The 21,470-nt window shown below is 42.1% G+C and overlaps 1 protein-coding gene across 1 annotated transcript in view; it reads left to right on the top strand.

Moving 5' to 3' along the window:
* Tmtc2 (Transmembrane O-mannosyltransferase targeting cadherins 2) overlaps positions 1 to 21,470 on the top strand; it is a 410,563-nt gene that overhangs the window by 124,926 nt on the left and 264,167 nt on the right. The gene's annotated exons all lie outside the window — the stretch shown is intronic.

The following is a 21,470-nucleotide window of genomic DNA, read 5'->3' as shown; positions in this document are numbered from 1 at the left end:
AAGATGAAGCGGTATTCTTCAAGAGTTCTGCTAGTGTTCTCTTGGAGCGAGCTTGCAGAGACCGCTTAAGTTTTTCTCCCTGCTGTTTGTACCTCGGGCAGTCAGTCAGGGTATGCAGGCTTTCCTTGCAGTACACGCATTTTGGAGGAGCACCGCAAGGGCCCTCTTGATGTTGCTCGCCACACTGATCGCAGCGTGGTTTGTTCGAGCAGTAGTCCGATGTATGACCAAGTTGTTTACATTTCGAGCAGTTCATTACCCGAGGTACAAACAGACGTACAGGCAGCCGAACCTTGCCAATAGCGACGTAGTGAGGTAACGCTGAACCCGAAAAGGTCACACGAAACGAGTTTGACAAGGAATACGTTTTTTTGGAGCCTACTACGGATACTGACTGCATTTGAAGGCAGTCCAATATCTTCACCTTCGGCAGGGCACGGTTTTTAAAGATTCCGAAGGAATCGGGATCCAAGAAATCATCACTAGTCAAACTCGCTTCGGTGACCACTCCTTCAATTTCTACCTCACTACTGGGTATGTAGACTCGGTATTCCAATGAAAAAAGCTCGCACGCAACAATTTGGTTAGCCTGCTTCCGGTCATCAACGGTAACGCGCAGTTTTATTGGTGTTACCTTGAAAATATCGGTAACGGCCGAAAAATGTGTTGTTAGATCCTTAGAGATCCTCGGAATGTTCAAAGGTTTTTGTTTGGGCCGGAAAAAAACAACCCATGGGCCTTTCGAGGCTTCTGGGTAAGGCTTTAGGCGGGGGAGCGCAGAGGTTTTCGGGGGCAATGGTGTGGGGGGTGCAGGTGGACGAGGAGGAGATGGTGGGGGAGAGGGTTGTGGGCGATATCTTTTCTTGGGATATGCTCCAGTATTTTTGCTGGAGAGCGAGTCAACTGGAACGTCAAGGGTTTCCATTTCCACAACTTCCTCGAGACTTTCGTGTGAGGTGGAATCAAGAGTTTCGTCGTCTGAGATGGAAAGCGACCATCCCCCGCCTTTATCATTTTCATCCATTGCGGTTAAATATCGCCGCAATGGTGTTTTTGGTAAATATTTTACAAATAATTACAGTAATTTCAAATAATATCAAAAATAGAAAAACAAAAATGCAAAAATAAACAAAAAAAAAAAAAATTGATATAGTTTTACTCTACTAAAGAGTAATATGAAAGAAACAAAAAAAAAAACCAAGAAAAAAAAATAGAAAAAAAAATATATATATATACTGAAAAAAAAAAAATTGGATCACCCTAACTATACTCTACTTCAAAATAGTACGAGAAAAAAAAAATCAAGAAAAAAAAAAATCAAGAAAAAAAAAAATTATAGATATGTACTATTTACAAGATTTTGGATCACCCTAATTATGACCCAGCCTAATCTAATACTGGACCATGCGGGGAGATGCGATACTGGTGAAAACAAAGCGACACGGTATACCTATTGCACTGAGGCGGCAGATGACTGGTGCGATGCTATTGTATTCCCCAACGGCTGTTGGGTCGATAGCCTTGCAGCTGGTATGCCTCTTTCGCCTCGGTAGGCAATTTAACGTGCTTTCGTTGTTGCTATCAATGGGCCGATAGTGGTGATGATTTTACAGATGTTGATGTTAAAGCTGGACCGTAATCAAAGCGCTCGGCGTATGATTAACGGCTTCCTCACTCGCGCACTAGTTGTCTTAACACTATGCCAACTAACTTTGGCGAGAAAAAACCCTCGCGTGGGGAAAAACTCAAAAACTCAAAAACTAGTGTCGTACAACGAGACCGATGCGACTTGACCGGCTCAGCGTGCGAGACGGAATGAAAAACGTGAACTTATTTCTATTCATATTGAAAACAAACATAAAAAAAATCACCCGTACAAAATACAAACTAAACACAAGGTTAGTCAAACTTACAATCTAAGGTTAATAGTCTTAAAGTAAACATATATGAGTTTCATAAACTCCAGATCGCGCCCAGCCAAAACATCCCGAACTGGAACATTAGGTTGTCTACCTCGAGCCCGAAGGGAATCGTACAGCTCAGATCTGACTCCACGATACTCCGCACAAGACCAAAGGATGTGATCAGCGTCCTGGTAACCTTGTCCACATTCACCGAGATTGCTGTCCCCCAGCCCAACACGGAACAAGTGAGAGTTAAACGAATAGTGATTGGACATGAGGAGAGACATCACACGAATGAAGTCTCGACCCACATCCAACCCTTTGAACCAAAGACTCTTCGATACCTTAGAGATGATCGAATATAGCCATCGTCCCAAACTCCCTTCACTCCATTTATTTTGCCAGCTGGCGAGTGACTGTCGTAGGCGATTTGTCGATCGTGAATATCGCCTTCCATAGTGTCCACCTTTGCAAGCGAGTCCGGAATCGAGCAATGAGATGGGTCCCATGCAAAGGTGATGACAAAAGATCTTAAAGATAAAAAACTTCGAAGCTCTCGTATTTTCATGAGAAAATACGAGGAGTGCTTTACCGGTCTCATGGAGCGAATAGCCTCGACAGAACTGAGACTATCCGTCAAAATAAAATAATGATCTGGTGCAAGTGAGGTGATCGTTTCTAGCGTATAATGTATTGCCGCCAGCTCAGCAACATATACGGAACAAGGAGCTTGAAGCATTCGAGAGGCGCTATGAAATTCGTTAAAAATACCAAATCCAGCGGACACCTCTATTAGTGATCCATCTGTGAAGAATGATCTTGCGGAATCAACTTGGCCAAACTTTGCAGTGTATAATGACGGAACAATCATGGAACGATGATGTTCTGGGATTCTGCGAATCTCTTGCGTCATAGATAAATCAAAACTAACTGAATTGCCGAAGTCAGAGAAGCATACACGATGAGGATTATGCTGTGACGGGCTGACATCCATTCTATGTACCCATAGTACAATGACATAAAACGAGTTTGAGGGTTTAGTTAAAATGGTCGTATTTTCAAATGTGATTATTGCCCGTAACACATAATTATGTAAAGTTACATGAAAATCTGAGAGGGTCTTGTCGAAAATTGTATTTATAACAAAGAAGGGTATACATTAGAGTGGGTCAACTTTAAATGGTCGATCACAACCCTGGCACAAGCTCTTTCGATGTTCGGTATTAAAATCCCCAGGAACTGTGTCAAATTTGATTGCAATCGATTATGATCTGGATTCGTGTGAGAGCTTTAAAATTTGTATAGGAAAATGTATGAGAAATGGAACAAAACTAGTCATTTGATTGACAAAGTTTCAAAAATTACTCCATTTTTAACAAAACTCTAGGACATTCGTCGGATACGTTTGAAAACATCTTTGGAAACGTCTGGAATCTCGGTTGGAAACGTCTCAAATCTAAGTCGTCTCGAAATTTCCAAAATATAAGTAGGGATAGCCTCAAATCGTCTTCGGAAACGCTTGGAACCTCCGTCAAATATGTTTTTAGTGTCTATAATCATCTTCGGGAACATCTCGAATGCATGTCAGGACCATTTTCAAATAATAAACTGACAAGTCAATTCCAAGGTACACCATTTTCAATTATGTTTTCAAGCATACGCACATCTCTTTTTCTTAAATGTCTTCCCATAATTAAAGCAAAATCAGATAGGCATTCTCTTGTGTGTTTTTCAAAAAGCTCTCTGCAAATATTGCTTACGAACGTCTTCCCTTAACTCAATCCACACCAGTTATAAACTCAAAACCATAATTGTTTGTATATGAACAGGCAGTGTTAATTATCCGCTCACTTTTACACTTTATGTCGACTCTACAGATGCAAACTTCCGGTTGGTCTTTACTCAAAATTCCCAGAGAAAATCCACATTATAGGAAAAAAAAAACCTAGCCATGAAAATGCTCATGCGCCAGTCGTGAGTGGAAATATCCTGTATTTATGGAATAAAGCCAACAAATTCACGAGAAAGTTAAAAAATAGTAATAGGGTTTTTGATCTAATTTCCGTCCTACTAAGCACAACGCGCACTTTACCTCTCTTTCCTGAACGAGTTTAAACTAAAAATGGAATTTTTCTGTCAAAGATGACTTCTAAATTTATTCACCTTTCCAGACGTACCGTTGGATTTGATAAAAAGCCACAAATTGTTGAGATATCGTTTAAAAGCTAATACTGCTTCTTGATTCTAAATTCGTTCTACGAGTTTCAATTCCGTCCTAACGCATTGAAACGCCATTAGATTTTCTTCGTCCTACGGATAAACGTAGAAAAAGGGGATTCGCAGGGAGCGCTTCTTTTGTTTTGAGAACAATGAGCGTAAATATGTAGTCATACCATGCGCTCTAACCGGGTTTATGTAGTAGCTAATGAACTAACGCATCGGAAGAAACATATTATTGATTTGTGCACGGTGAAATCATTGATATTATTGATCTTTTCTGATCGATAGAACGGAAATGGGCGATTACGACGAAGTAGCGCTCTACCCTATCCAGCGCGTGCTATATTTGGAAGCTCGGGCTTAAAAAAAAAAAAAAACTAACAGACGACCGAACAGCAAGCAGTGTGAGCATCGAATTCCCGAACACGGAAGAGGAGGCAAAACTGCAGCTACAAATTTCCTGCACGGTTTCCTCCGGTTGTCCTCCACGCACCTCACCGCTTGATATTAGTTTCCTCGTAAGCCCGAGGCTACCCGCTGCAGAAGATAAATATCTTCATTTCCTCGTCCGGTTTCGTGATTCCTCCCGTCTCCGCATCGGACGGAGGGCATCTTTGGCGAAAATCTCCGTTCTCTTGCCATGACGACCAAACTTACTGCATGGCTGGGAGGGAGTGGACAGTGCTACAAAACAGCTACAGAGCACTAGGACCACTCAAAGTGGGTGTAAATGAAGCCGGATATAAGTTCGGTCTAGGTTGTCCGGTGATGAGCTTTTCGGGAGCAATGGGACTTCCAATGGTTTTCTAGGAGGGAGCAAGCAGGATGCGGCAGGAAATTTGGGAAAGGCAAACTCCACAAACGGGACAGTGGTGTGTTCGCAGGGGAACGCTTTTATAAAAATTGAACATGGCCTGAAAGCGGTGCACGCCTATGGGAACGTGGTACAGCGTCTGGCATCAGGGACAGTGCCAGCAGCTGTAAAGCTAATAAACAACTCGTTTATATGTCTGTTGATTCAGGATGCTTCTTTTTCTCGCTCTCATCATTCGCACTCACCACCGGATCAGAATGGCAAGGCAGGCAGTGGCCTTATCGGTGTGGCCGCCACTCAATTTGGCCACGCTAATTCCTAGGGGTTAAATTTATTGATCGTTCTGGTGAGCGATTTTGATTTAGATAATTTGTAGCTCTCCCATCACCCTCCGTTGCATTCCGTCGGGTATGGGACCAGCTCGGTTGGCATGGTAGGTAGATTATCCGATGTATACGGACTCAGCTAAACGAATATTAATTTATTTGCACTCGTGGGCGCCAGGACGGGGTGGGCGGGTGAATTGGTCGGTAGTGCCTGCAAGCTGTGAAATCAACATTAATTTTCGCCAATTTGTTTGACCCGCGACAGGCACGATATTGATTTTGAGTTTCAAACGCGTGCTCGGTTTGTTTGGTTTCAGGCTGTTTTTGCTTTTTTTTTTCGTTTACTTGTGGCGTATAATTTATACGGCAAAAATTTGATAAATTGAAATTATTTTCTAAATATCGATTAGTCAATATTTGGTTACGCCTGTTAGGTTTAATAGGGGATGAAATTTATTGAACATAAACGAACCGATTGAATGGAGGTTGTTTTGGGTAATTGAGGCAAAATTAGCTGATGATTTTGGCAACCGTTCAAATGCATGGTCGCTTGGTACGGAAATGTTTGACTTCTCTAATACCAATTGCATATGGATGGTTCATGCAACAGGTATGGTTAAAGGGCTTTTTTTCCATTGAGATGCTGTTGTGGGAAGTGTGAGAGATTATTAAATAATTTCTTCAGTTTGTTTATCGATTATCTGATATCAGCAAATGTGTTGGAAAATGTAGGATGTACTTAAAAAAAAGTTGAACTATAGAGGAAATGACTCTAATGTTGGCCTATGGATCTAAGATTGGGCCCATCGCTAAAAATCTGCTATTATCAATTTTATCTAGATGAACGCGGCATTGGGACGGTATTAATGGATATTTTTTGTCGCTATTGAAAATTCAGTGGATTGCTGAATTTATGTGTGGGCTTAAATTAGAGACATTTAGGCCGACATTACATCCATTTTCCCTATATAACATTACATTGAAATTCGGAATCATGGGTCACATTGTTCAACGTTTATGAAAAAAATGTGCAGTGCGTAGTTGACATACATTCCCATGTAAATAATATACCTATTTTAGAGTTGATTTCTCCCAACATCAAATTCATGCTACACTATACAGCTACGCCCGAAGAACGCGTTACACCAGTGGCTTTTCAACCAACTTTGCATGTGAGTAGTGTCAATTAAGAACTAGTCACTCGTAGCAAATTATAACGATTGTATGAAAACACGCCGAGAAACAGCGGTGAGCAGAACTCAGTGGGTAACGTGTTCCTCGGGGGAAAGCTGTAATAAGTTTTATATCACTTACTCAACACTTATATATGTTCTTGTTTCCCCTGTGATCCATATTATGAAATGATGCTATTTAATATTACACGAGAAAGACAGTTTTTCGGTAGGATTTATCTGTTATATATGGTCATATCTCCATATTAAAATGTCCGATCGTGACAAAATTCAACAGTTTTTTTATGATCATTTAGATTTGTCGAACCTCCTTACGGAATTCCTTAATGAAGAGCTTCTTGAGTGTGTGGATTTATTTCTTTTTAATTCCGTTATAATTGCTTATATTTTGACAGATACGCGTACTTCGTCTACTACTTGTAGACTTCATCAGTGCCAAGTACTCAACACCACTGGAGAATCCATAGTAGGGGCATAGTGAACAGGTGGGGCATAGTGAGCATCCCGTGTACCATCTTGGACTTCCGGCCGTTTGGAACTAATTGGTTGGTGGTAGGATCAATATCATAATAATATTGAACATACCACCAGTTGATTTGTTTCATGCAGCTGGAAATCCAGAGCCAAACTGCGGGATGCTCACTATGCCCCTCCTCATCCTAGTAGTAAAATTACGTTTATTTTCCATCGATTATGATTTAACATTGTTCGTACATTCCAATTGATTGGTCTTCATTAGACTGATGCAAAATTTGACTTTTTCGCTCCACAATACTTAAGCAATTCCAAATCGGATCCTGACTAACCTCTCAAAATTTGAACCCCTTTGGTGAGAAACTGAGATGGCACAAACCATTTGAAGTTTGTATGGGAATTACTAAAGGGTGATACGGCCAAAATTTGGTCAATATCAACTTGACGTATTTCTTTCAATTTTGCATTTAAAAAACCTGAACACCCCTCATTTTGAAGGTGTGTGTGTGTAGAATGTTGCTCCTATTTTGATTTTGGAATTCACTCTTCAGTTGTCAAAATGCCGTCCAAGCAAGAAGAGCAGTGTATCAAAATTTTGCTCGCGCATCGCGAAAATCCGAGCTACTCGCATGCAAAGTTGGCAAAATCGCTAAAAGTTGCCAAATCAACCGTTTCAAATGTAATTAAAGTGTTTGGGGAACGTTTGTCGACAGCTAGGAAGTCTGGATCGGGGGGAAATCGAAAACCGGAAGCCGCTGAGACGACAAAGATAGTTGCCGGTAGTTTCAAGCGAAACCCTAACCTCTCTCTCCGAGATGCCGCAAATAAGCTGGGTGTATCGTCTACAACCGTGCATCGAGTCAAAAAACGAGCCGGACTATCGACTTACAAGAAGGTAGTGACTCCAAATCGCGATGATAAACAAAATACGACGGCCAAAGCGCGATCCCGGAGGCTGTACACGACGATGCTGACGAAGTTTGACTGCGTGGTAATGGACGACGAAACCTACGTCAAAGCCGACTACAAGCAGCTTCCGGGACAGGAGTTTTATACGGCAAAAGGATGGGGAAAGGTAGCATATGTTTTCAAGCACATGAAACTGTCAAAGTTCGCAAAGAAATATCTGGTTTGGCAAGCCATCTGTACCTGTGGCTTGAAAAGCAGCATTTTCATAGCTTCCGGGACTGTCAACCAAGAAATTTACGTGAAAGAGTGTTTGAATAAACGTCTGCTGCCTTTCCTGAAGAAACACGGTTGTTCCGTACTGTTTTGGCCGGATTTGGCATCTTGCCATTACGGTAAAAAGGCCATGGAGTGGTACGCCGCCAACAACGTGCAGGTGATTCCCAAGGACAAGAACCCTCCCAACACGCCAGAGCTCCGCCCAATTGAGAAATACTGGGCTATTGTCAAGCGGAACCTAAAGAAGACCAAAAAAACTGCTAAGGGCGAGCAGCAGTTCAAGGCAAACTGGCTTTCTGCGGCGAAGAAGGTGGACAAGGTGGCTGTACAAAATCTGATGGCAGGGGTCAAGCGTAAGGCCCGGCAATTCGGATTTGGAAAAGCGGAAGCCTAACTGAATATTTTTCCTGAATTTTATACTAATTGAACTTGAAAAAGAAATTTAATTTGATTTTTTAAATAAACGATTTCACCGATTTACATGCGTTTTCCCTTGACCAAATTTTGACCGTATCACCCTTTATGGTAAAACCAAGATTTTTGTTCATGTCTATCTAATAATTCACCATATCAATCTGCTTCAAAAACTTTCAACTGTACTTGTAAGAAATTTTCCCAGCTACAACTTTGCCGAACACCACTTTTTGATTAAATGCAAGGATCGAAAGTTATCAATGGTTCAATGCGCTGATGTCTTATGATCATGCTCCATCAACTGCTCAGCAGGCAACATTGGTGTTTCTGGGGCGTTGAATAGGACACAAAAATACAGTGTTGCCTACAGAGCAGCTGCTTGATCATGTCATAAGTTTACCAATCACTTAAATAATTAATAACTTTTTCCTGTCTCGTTTTACATAGAAATGATCTTCAGCAAAGTTGTAGCTGAGAAAATTTTCTTTAATAATGGCTATCGAACTGTTTCGCAGCTCAATATGGAAAAATACTAGAAGGCAATGAACAAAAAGTTGAGATTTCCAATAATAATTTACATGTAAACTTCAAATGGCTTGTGCGAAGTCTGTTTCTAACCAAATGAGTTGTAACTTTGGGAGGCTAATCAGGACCCGATTTGAAACCATTTAAGCACTGTGGAGCGAAAAAGTCAAATTTTGCATCAGTCTACTCTTCATCTCTTAGCTGGTAAATGGCTGGACAATGCGTACCATCGATACTTCGCGTATCTGCAGGTATAAAATAGACCACAACACTTCTGTGGGCGTGGTCATATAGCCTCTTGTCCAGTACTCCTATCCCTACCTCCACGCGGTGCTGGCTGAGGTCCGAGATCGGGTAACCAACCCCGGTGGGACCTTGGTCGTATGGAGGTGCGGCCCAAAACGGCGTCTGTTATGCATGTTAGGAGCGGCTGATCAACGTCCTGGTGCCAGCGTGGGACTTTAAACAGTGCTGTGCACGATGGTCCCACGGCGAGACAATGGGAGTTGGTGCAGGCCCTGAAAGCCAGCCGTAAAAAAAAAACAAAAGTACAGGCAAGCAATATAAATACGGACCGGAACAATCAGCATAGACCCAGGTAACGAAAACGGACTAACGATTGGAAACTCGGAACATGGAACTGCAAGTCTCTCTATTTCTTGGAAAGTATCCGCATCCTTTCCGATTTATTGAGGGTCCGCAAGTTCGACATCGTAGCGCTGCAGGAGGTTTGCTGGAAGGGATCGTCGGTACATACGTATAGGGATGGTTCTACCATCTACCAGAGCTGCGGCAACACACATGAGCTCGGTACAGCTTTCATTGTGATGGGCGAAATGCAGAAGCACGTGATTGGGTGGTGGCTAATCGATATCAGAATGTGCAAGTTGAGGATCAAAGGCCGTTTCTTCAATGTCAGCATAATCAACGTGCACAGCCCTGACTTAGCAAATGACGATGACGATAAAGACGTCTTTTACGCGCAGTTGGAACGGGAATACGACAGCTGCCCAAGCCATGACGTCATAATCGTTATCGGAGACCTTAACGCTCAGGTCGGCCAGGAGGAGGATTTCAGACCGGTTATAGGAAAGTGCAGCGCTCACTAGCTAGCGAACGCCAACGGCCTCAGACTCATCGAGTTCGCCGCCTCTAAGAACATGGCTATACGTAGTACCTACTTCCAGCATAGCCTCCCATATCGGCACACCTGGAGATCACCGCAGCAGACAGAATCGCAAATCGACCACATTTTGATCGACAGAAGGCACTTCTCGAACATTATCAACGTCAGGACCTATCGCGGCGAAAACATCAATTCGGACCACTACCTTCTAATGGTTAAGGTGCGCCAAAAACTTTCCGTTGCCAACAACATTCGGTACCGACGCCCTCCACGGTACAATCTGGAGCAACTGAAGCTGCTCAAAGTCGCAACTGATTACGCGCAATGCCTCGACGCAGCGTTGCCGGATGAAGGAGAGCTCACCGAAGCCCCTCTTGAGGACTGCTGGAACAACGTGAAAGCAGCCATTAACGGCGCTGCTGGAGGTACCATTGGGCTTGTGGAGCGGAATCGATGGAACGATTGGTTCGACGAGGAGTGTCAGACGGTTTTGGACGAGAAGAACGCAGTGCGGTCGAGGATGCTGCACCAAGAAACACGTCAAAATTTTGAGCGATACAAACAGAAGCAAAGACAACTAAACCATCATTTCCAGGATAAGAAGCGCCGCCTGGAAGATGTGGAGTGCGAAGAAATGCAGCAGTTGTATCGTTCTCACGAAACGCGCAAGTTCTACGAGAAACTCATGCCGCGAGCCGAAATGTCTCGGGATAAGGAAGAGGGTATCTTGACGGACGAACGTGAGGTGATTGAAAGGTGGAAGCAGCACTACGATGAACATCTGAATGGCGCAGAGGCAAAAGACCAAGGCAGCAGGAGGAATGGCTTTGTCGGTACAGCGGATGAGGGGACATGCCAGCTCCCAAGATAAGTGAAGTTAACGATGCTATCCGACAGCTTAAGAACAACAAAGCAGCTGGTAAAGATGGTTTCGGAGCGGATCTTATTAAAATGGGCCCGGATAAGTTGGCCCCTTGTCTGCACCGACTAATAGTCAGGATCTCGGATACATAACAGCTACCGGAGGAGTGGAAAGAGGGAGTTTTATGCCCAGTATGTAAAAAAGGCAACAAACTAGAATGTGAGAACTATCGAGCGATAACTATTCTTAACGCGGCCTACAAAGTGCTTTCCCAGATCATCTATCGCCGCTAGCAAGCAGATTTGTGGGAAGTTATCAAGCCAGTTTTGTGGACGGGTGATCGACAACGAACCAAATCTTTACGTTGCAGCAGATCCTCCAAAAGTGTTGTGAATATCAAGTCCCTACGCACCACCTATTCATTGATTTCAAGGCCACTTATGATACTATCGACCTTGAAGAGCTATGGAAGATTATGGACGAGAACGGTTTTCCCGGGAAGATTCCAGACTGATCAGGGTTACGATGGATGGTATACAGTGCTGGGTGAAGATATCGGTTGCGTTATCGGACTCGTTTGAAACTCGCGAAAGACTTCGACAAGGCGATGGTCTTTTCTGCCTCCTGTTCAACATTGCGCTAGAAGGTGTTATGAAACGTGCGGACACGATTCTTCACGATCTTTAATAAGTCCAGCCAGTTCATCTGCTTTGCTGATGGCGTGGACATTGTCGGAAGAACGTTTTGGTCTGTGGCGGAGCAATACACCAGGGCGAAACGTGAAGCAGAGAAGGTTGGATTAAAGGTGATTACGTCGAAGACAAAGTATCTGTTAGCTGGAGGAACCGATCGCGATAGGGCACGCATAGACAGAAGCGTGACAATCGACGGAGATGAGTTCAAGGTGGTGGATGAATTTGTGTACCTCAGATCATTGGTGACGTCGGATAACAACTGCAGCAGAGAAATTCGTACATGCATATCTGCCGGAAGTCGTGCTTACTACGGACTCCACAAGACCCTGAGGTCGGGTAAACTTCCCCCCTCTGTACTAAATGTACCATGTACAAGACACTGACGATACCGGTAGTTCTCTACGGGCACGAGACGTGGACGATGCTCGAGGGAGAACGATAAACCACGAGCTGGCGCAACTCTATGGCGAACCCAGTATCCAGAAAGTCGTGAAAGCTGGACGGGTACGATGGGCGGGACACGTTGTAAGAATGCCGGATAACAATCCCGCAAAAATGGAGTTTGCCTCGAATCCGGCCAGTACAAGACGTAGAGGAGCACAGCGAGCAAGGTGGTTAGACCAAGTGGAACAAGATCTAGGAAGTGTGGGACGGTCAAGAAATTGTAGACATTGTAACGCAGGTGCAACCCTGAGGGACGTTGGACCAGGAAAAGTAAAGTAAGAGCTCTTCATATTTATTTAATTTGTTATTCTAATTTACGTGTTTATGATGTTCAACTAGTATACATGATATCTTTTTGGGGTGTGTTTTGCTTGAATTAAAAACAAAATATTTGATATCCTACCTAACTACTAATAACTTAACCTAATTAGCAAGATCGTGTAGGATCTGGTGATTTGATCTCAGACAGGTGTCTCTGAACCTTTCGAGGGTGAGCGTACTGCGCTCCTCTAGTGTCTGAAAACCAGCCAGGCGATGGATCTCAGAATTTCGAATCCACGGGTGACTGTTTAGGATCATCCTAAGGATCTTGTTCTGGATTCCTTGGAGTTTTTAGGTGATGGCACTTAGCACATGCGGGGAGGATGATTTGCTTGTGGACGGCAAGCTTGTTTTTAAAATGAAAGTGTGGACTTTCTGTTGATAAGTGGGTAGAGCGAACTAATCAAGGTTGCACTTGGTGGATGTTTTATCCACATGGTAACGGGACAGCAACTTGCTATCAAGGGTGAGACCGTAGACGACTTCACTCGACCATTCAACGTGAGTTTTATTATGGTGGACTTTTAAGTTACCAGGCGGAACAAACCGAGGTGAATTGGATTTGGAAGACATTGTTGGCTGCTTTCAGAGACGTCGTTTCATTTGAATAACTTTATGTTGGGTCGGTCGTAGATTGTGGTAATGTAAGGGGCACGGTGGCTATAGAGCAACTGTTTTTGCTTAATGAGTAGAAGAACATGGGTTAAAACCCAAGCCTCATTACATTACTAAGTTAATATATCCAGGCCTCTTTTGTAGAAAATCGTTAATAACAGATTGATCGAAGCGATAGAAGATTGACAGCGCAAATGTTGTATGCGATTTGACCACAGCTCCTGGAATAACCGGTTCGATATGCGCTACTTTAGCGTTCGCCTTTGTTCGCCTGGCAATGCTGCATTAGATCGCTATCGATCTGATTTTTCTCCATCTATCCAACTAGCCGACCTCTGAGAGATCAGCGGTTGCTATCGAATTGATAAAAATAAAATATATAGTGCAGAGAAATTCGTAATAAAGTGTAACTAAAGTTAATGTACCAGTAGCGTTTAACTTACCTGTGAGCTACTTACCTGTGAATTACCCGAGTAGCACACTTTAATCACAATAAGTTACGGCAACTTGTTTATGACTGAACTATAAGTTTTTACAATTGATTTGTGACAAGCGTGCTACTAGGGTACTTACCTGTGAGCTACTTACCTGAACGCCTTTTGCAAGTTCTTGGTTGTTATTTGCCAAACCTGTCCGTTTGCCTATGAGTGGAAAATTGAAATCAAAAGGAAAGAAGCACAACGTAGGGACTTTGCCAGTGTTATTTATGGTAAGAGCGACCACATATATTGGAGGAACGATTCAGAAAAGTAATAAGTATATTTAGACAAATGTGATGTTCGGAAAACATTGTTAACTACTTTGGATGATTTCATTTTATTGTAAAAGCTTCTTGTAACCGATAATGAACGATCGTCGGTCGTAGCTTGTTGTGATGTAAGGGGCACGGTGGCCTTAGAGCGACTGTTTTTGCTTACTGAGCAGAAAATCATGGGTTAAAACCTAAGCCCTTACATTACTGAGTTGATAGGGTCGCGTTTGCTTAACACTCCGAACACGAAGCCACCGGCAAAATGTGTAATGGGAAAATGGCAATGCTTGAAAAATCATGGCTTAGCATTTTATCAAAAGATTTCAAAGCTATTGATACCGAAAACATTTTTAAAATCTTTAATTTCAAATGGCGCCAATAGATTTCAAATTCGTCTATAAACGGCTGAGCTATGATTTTTAGAACAATGCTGGTTTGCCGTTACACATTTTACCGAAGGCATCGTGTTCGCAGTGTTAACAGGTTTTAAAAGATCGCATCACTTCCCAATGTGAATCTAGATCTAATATACCCTTCCTACTAACAAAAACGTCCTTCCCGTGACAACCGTGGAGATGCAGAGAGGTATACTCGGTCTCTAGTAGCAACGGTTGTTGAAATAACAATCATTTCCCTCCTCGATGATCGTTAGGACATGGCCGGCGCCGTTATTGACCTCAAAAATATGGATTTTCCGGATTTTGTACAAATCTCGCTAAATCTGGTCAATCACGGAGTAGAAGCTACTGAAATGTATGGCCGTCAATGCTCATGCTCATGCTCACCAGGCGGAACAACCCGAGGTGAATTGGAGGGCGGAAATACAAATACAAATCTTCCTGCTTTTGAAAACGTCGGACAGAACATTCAGGGCTGATTGGAATTTTTCGTCAGAGCACGGATTACTCGACCCTTATAGATGATGGTAGTGTCATCCGCAAAAAATATTTGTCAATGGACATGGAAGGAACATTCCACGTGAAGGAGGCTACACTGGGGAATCCACGCATCAACGTTGAACGTATCAGAAGGTTGTTCAAGAAGACCTGGAGTGATCTGCTCGACAAGTAGTTTTGGATGATCTTAACAAGGAAGATCGGGAAATTGTATCGATGCAGTTTGTACACGAGGCAATCACGCCAAACATTGACGAACGCCTTCTTAACGTCCATGGCAGATGTCTTGGAAACGGACTTGTTCCGGTTTATGATGTTAGTAACCCGTACGAGTTGGTGGATGGTAGAGTGGCCTTTCCTAAACCCGAATTGCTCTTTGAGAAAGATGTTATTATCATTTGAAAACACCAGTAGTATCAACTTTTCGAATAGCTTCGGACAAGGAGGACAAGAGGCTGACGGGGCGATTGTTTCTAGCTTTGGTAGGGTCTTTGCCAGGCGTGCGGATTGGAATGACTTTGGTTAATTTCCAGCATGCAGGGAAGTAGCCAAGCACTAAACGCTTTTTGAAGACCGCTGCAAGGTGCTCGAAGAAGTCAACACTCAAGTTTTTCAACTCGAGGTTGACCACTCCATCTACACCAGCGGCCTTCATGTTCTTGATTGACTTAATGGCTGATATCACCTCATCAGCCGATATTCTACTTTCGTCAGAGACAACTACTCTAGACATTGCCTCCGGTATTGCAGGTTCGTGGGGACTATCCATGGTTTGGCCAAAGTTATGTGAATGCACAAAGTGTTGACCAAGAGCATTGGCCTTTTCAACTGAGGAAATGAGTAAGGATGGATCTGAATTCTGATTATGAGAGGAAAGGGAAGGGATTGGCCTTGGCTTATCACAATCTAGGAGGGAGCAAACTTAGTTTGCAAAATCGTTATTTCTGTGATCCACCTTCCTGGCTTGGATGATTTTGTTTAAACGGTTGCAATTGGTCTTCAAGTTAGGCAGTCCAGTACGCTGGTACTGCCCAAGAATGGTGTTGCGGAGTCTAGTGAGGTCTTTAGTGGGCCTTTCAGGGTTCAGAGTATTACTCACCTGTCTGGATACTGACACATGTTGCTCTCTGGCCCGGAAAATCACTTCATCGATGAACACCGGTCGATGTCGTCGGTCGTTTCCCGCTGGACGTCATAGTCGATACTGGTTGAAGAATGTATCTTTTATCTACGATTTATGTTCTCATCAATATGTACTATAAATCAAAAGGTATGCCACTGCCATTTTACATTTACCTAACCAGTTTGGTTGGTACCTAAATTTAGTCACGTGCAGAGGAAATACGATATAGGGGAAATGGCTCTAATGTTGGCCTATTGGTCTAAGATTGGGCCCATCGCTAAAAATCTGCTATTTATCAATTTTATGTAGATGACCGCGTCATTGGGACGGTACTAATGGATATTTTTGGTCGCTATTGAAAATTTAGTCGATTGCTGAATTTATGTATGGGCCCAAATGTGGGGCCTTTAGGCCGACATTACATCCATTTCTCCTATGCTTTAGGTAGCATGCTCAAGAGTTTTGAGTGTCCGTTTCCTTAATCTGTGTTGAAATGTTGATGGATTATGTTTAAATAATTATTTATTTATTCATTTATTTATTTATTGTTCCAATGATTCATCTGACATATGGTTGTCTTAATGAATTAAAAAAGTCTCATTAAAACAAAAATAGGACACGTTCTAATTCAGGACAGTCTTCTAATAAAAACAGTTAACGGCACATTAAAGTCAAACAATGCATAGACGTCATTAATCGCATTAGAGACGGCTCGGATAGGTTCATTCGACCCATATTGCCGATTAAAAGCTGCGACATTTTCAAAACTACGCTGTCTTATCAGCCTCTCAGGTGCGTAAAAGAAAAGCTGCCAAAGTAATTCGGGGGAATCAATCTAGCTGATAATGATCTTAGCAGCAAACACAGCTTGAGCGTTCCGTCTTCTTTGTTCCAAGGTGTCCATTCCAAGCAGACGACAGCGATCCACGTAAAACGGCAAGTTAGTCGTATCACGTCAAGGCAGATGACGAAGCGCGTAGCGAACAAATTTTCTCTGTACACTCTCAAATCTGGCAATCCAGCATGCTTGGTATGGGCACCAGACGACAGCACTTTACTCTAATCAGCGATGCAATTGATAACCACATACATTTTGACATCATCAGCGTAGAATAGCTGGCATCCAGGTGGCAGTAGACACGAAAGCTCGTTGACGAAAAGCGAAAACAGAAGGGGTCCCAGATTACTTCCTTTGGAACGCTTATGATGCAACGCCGGAAACGTTCGTGAACACTTCAGAACGAGAAGCTCTAATCTTATCGCAAAGCGAACGGTTCGTAAGGTAAGATATGAACCACGAGTGGCAAGATATGGCACGAGATGAAGGATCCAGACACTCCGAGTTTCTCAAGCTTGCTCAACAGAATTTTGCGGTCCACTCGGTCAAATGCAGCCTTGAGATCAGTGTAAACCGCGTGAACGCAGAGCGACACGAATTTGGTAAAATTGGTTGTAACTGACCGTTTTGGGTAGAATCCATGCTGAGCCGTGGAGATGTAATTTTTACAAGAGCTGAAGAGCGCCTCATTGGTGATGATCTCGAATACTTTGGAGCAGCAACATAGTGTTGTGATTCCTCTGTAATTCTGGACATTTATCACCTTTCTTGTGGACGGGGAACATAAACAAAAATTTCCACGCCTCAGCAAATTTACTCTCCTGTAGTGACAGATTAAATAACTTCATCAAGGGAGTGAGCAACGACTCCGAACACAGCTTCAGAACGGACGCAAGAATGCCGTCTGGCCCGGCAGCAAACGAAAGTTTCAACTATTGAAAAGCTAGATTGACGGTATGTTCACTGATGTGAAACGGACGGAGCTCAAATGCATCTGTTGGAGAATCGCTTATAGCAATCGTGATTTGATTTGGTGAGGCCGATGATTCATTGAACGAACTCATGGGCGACTTTCCTCCGGTTCAGATTCAGCGGTTTGCTCACCGAGATGAACTGACAATGGCAAACCGACTTAGTTCTTTTTAGAGTTTACAAACGACCATAAACGCTTTGGATTTCTGCGAAGAAATGATTGCGTACGGAAGATATCGTCGATATAGGAATCTGTTGCATTTCATATAGTCGTTACTTGTGCGGTTGAACTCCTGTTTCGTAATGTACGAACGGTTTTGGCGATTGAGGCTCAACCTGTTTATAATCTCCGAGCTGTAGAGCATAGTCCTCAATACCAATGACATCGTTGTGGCGGTCAGGAGGTAAATAGATCACGCCTACACTAATATCTCGACTTGGCGTAGTGATTCTTACCCACAGCTGTTTTTTTCCTTTATTTACAAGGCTTTCAGCCATTGGCTGGTTCACCTTGGGAACCACAGCTGTTCTAGAGCCATGTCTCCGTCAATACAATGATATCATAATCGCACTCGCTATCGGTCAAAAAGGACGAATCTACCTTGGTCCGTAGTCCTCGAACATTCTGGTAGTATATGCGCAGGAGATGAGCTACGTTTACAGCGCTAACTGCAACAGATGCGTTGTCGGCCGTTGGAGCCGTGGTGTAAGGTGAAGAGTTGCATACAATACCACTAGAATTCGAACAGACATCAGGAAGAGGCAATCCAACATTATCGTGGTACTTGCCTACTAGAGCAGGTTTGAAGACCCTCTCTCTACATCCAACAACAGCGCAGGCAGCGGTATGCAGGACCGTGTCGGAGAGATCGAGGGCTTCCAAAGTGCCTTCCACGACGCGTCCCGAGAATACAGTGTTTGAAGCATCCTCAGCGTGTTCAGGGTGACGTTCAATGTGACAGGTACAGTGCGCAGTGACAGAATAAATAGTCCAACTGTGGGGTGAAACATCTTCAGGCAGGGAACACACATTATTACATTGATACTTGCCTTGATGAGCAAGCTAGAAGACCTCTTCTCGCACTCCAGACACAGGGCCAGGACGACTTGGACTGCATTGATGAGGAAAAAGCTCGACTGTGCTAGGTGGATTAGAGGCTTTCGTGTTGCTCCAGCGTGCGTCCCGGAGATTCACTTTCGACCAGGATGACAGCAACTACATACAAAACGAACCGGCGCGCGGCAGAGTTCACTGGCATAGGAACCAGCGTGGTGGTTTCTGAAATGCGTTCAGGTGCAACCAGAGCGACCTTTCTGCTACGTCTACAACGGGCAACGGGTGAAAAGAGCCTCTTTACAGTGGCGTAGCTTGGTTGGGTGACACCCAGGGTGTATGATTCGGATGTCACCTCCTGATATTCAATAATTTAAAAAAAAATTCAGGATTTCGATATCGTGAAACTGACCCGACCTTTCAAGATTATGAAGTTGATACGTCACATTGCATATTTTGGTGATATAAAAAGATGATTGTTTGTAAAACTCTTCACTTAAATTTGTGTTTAATTACCTTAAAGTGCAGAGTTTTAAAAATTTGCCAAAGTTCAAGATTATAAAAACTTGAAAAATTCCAGGATTTTGAGCAATTTCAAAGCCTCAGATCCAAACAACTCTCCTAATAAATGACTCTCCATAATCTGTCTGTGTCTGTAAGCTTCTTAATATCCTAATATCAGTCATACTTTTGAATCAACCTCAACTGCTACTGAGGAACAGCTTAAGAAAAGCTGAAATTTCTTTGTAATTTTTTGTCTGCAGTCTCCAAGTAAATTTTCAAAATGTCCATCGTATTTTCTTTAAAATTCGCTTGGAATTCTCCTCTGAAATAATTTCACGCTACTAATAAACTATGCCAACCTGAGATCGTCTCAAATATCTAAGTTTTAACTAATTTAAAAATTTACCCAATTCTGAGAGCAGTATTCTGCCTCGTCGTTTGGCATAAAGCCCATTTGGAATAATGGGCATTTAGCATAAATGCGAAAAACTGCATTTTACTTTATCTGTATCGAACATAACTATTTATATTGCATGATTTGTTGCTCAAAAAAATTGAAAGAACCGTTCTGAATGATGGAATTTCCTTCTGTTATTTATATTCTGTTGAAATACCCGGATAAAAATAACCATTAAATTACAATAAAATATCAATAAAATACAATAGATTCTATTGTTGACTATTAATATTATTGTAATTCTATTGTATTGGTCAAATAATCAAATAGTAACCATAATAGGTTTACAACAAATTCTATGAAATTAAAATTTGGCCCAATAAAAAAAAACAATAAAAATTATTGTAATGAGATCAAATTTGCTCGAGAAAAAAAAATATTTTTTATGGTTACGGTAACTAACAACCCCCCTTTTCTACTGTAAATGTCTCATTAACAATATCCCGTAAAAAAAGAACCATAGAGGCACAATGAAATGTATTGTAACCATACAATAGAATTTATTGTATTTAAAATAAATCATATTGCCTACAACGATAAAATAACCATAACATGTATTATTTTCACAATAGAATCTATGGTAAATAGGGTAATCTACAATAGAACAAGGGAGTTGTTATGCATCTTAACCATAGGAAAAATTACTTTTTCCCCAACAAAGATGAGCCATTCCCTAATAAAAAATAACCATAAACGAACGATAACCCAAATCATTGAACTATTCCACAAATGGCTTGGATGATACCCAGAACACGTCGTTAAGCAAATTAACCATACAATTGTTATTAGGGTTTACCTTTAATTGTATTGTTGTTCTATTGCTGATTTTTTTTTTTGCTTTACGGGACGTATTGTAAATCTATTGTAACAACAATATGTTGAAATTTCTTGTACAACATACGTACAATTAGATCGATTGTTGGCAATTGATTTTAATGTAATTGTATTTTATTTTATGGTAATTGTATGGTTATTTTTTTCCGGGATATTATATGGTACATAGCAATAAATTCTATTATATTTTAATTGTTTTTGACAATAGCATTTATTGTTGCTACAATAGGTTTCCATTGATTTTTGGGTACCTACAGCTCATGGAAAAAAAATCAAAAGAACTATTAATGAGTATAAACAGCCATTTTGAATCATTTGACTTAGTGACACATTCGACCTAATCTCATTCGGCAGTTCAGCCTGTTGGAATCTTGTCCTGTCCTCCATCTTCAAAAACATGTTTGTCCACCACCCTCCCCCCTCCTATTTTGAAACCTGACTTGGTAAACAGACATTAGAAGGTGCAAGATCCTTTTTCTTCCGGATCCATGTATAATAATCGTTAATTGGTTTTAGCACTGGATTCCATAACGCATGAAAGGATTTTCCTTAGTCAGTTTTAGCGCAGCATATCATTCCTGAAGTGGGATTGACTACCAGTCCAGTCGATGAAAATCGATAAAATTTCCGAGTTGAACATTCCCCCAATCTGCGATGTATCTTATTTCAATGCGTTAAATCAACTAGGATTACCTGAAATGCTCTTGATTATCATTTGTTGTCTCCATAAGCCTTTGTCGCAAATCCATTGCCATTTTCATAAGAGCCATTAGTTGTCCTTGTAGTTGCTCCCATTCCCTAGCTGAGACACGGGAATGGTGGCCTCTAGTCGACAACAGCACCACTAACTTGTTGTTGTTGCTGTCCTCCTGGCTCTGCTCTGCCCTATTTAATCTCAATTTAATTCAATTTTATGATAAATT

This window comes from Ochlerotatus camptorhynchus, unplaced genomic scaffold, assembly GCF_037179485.1.
Source record: "Ochlerotatus camptorhynchus isolate MF236.1 unplaced genomic scaffold, CSIRO-AGI_Acam_v1.1 ptg000054l, whole genome shotgun sequence".
In the NCBI taxonomy this organism is placed as follows: domain Eukaryota; kingdom Metazoa; phylum Arthropoda; class Insecta; order Diptera; family Culicidae; genus Ochlerotatus; species Ochlerotatus camptorhynchus.
Note: the sequence above shows the minus strand (reverse complement) of the source record. Positions and strands in the feature narration are given on the sequence as shown.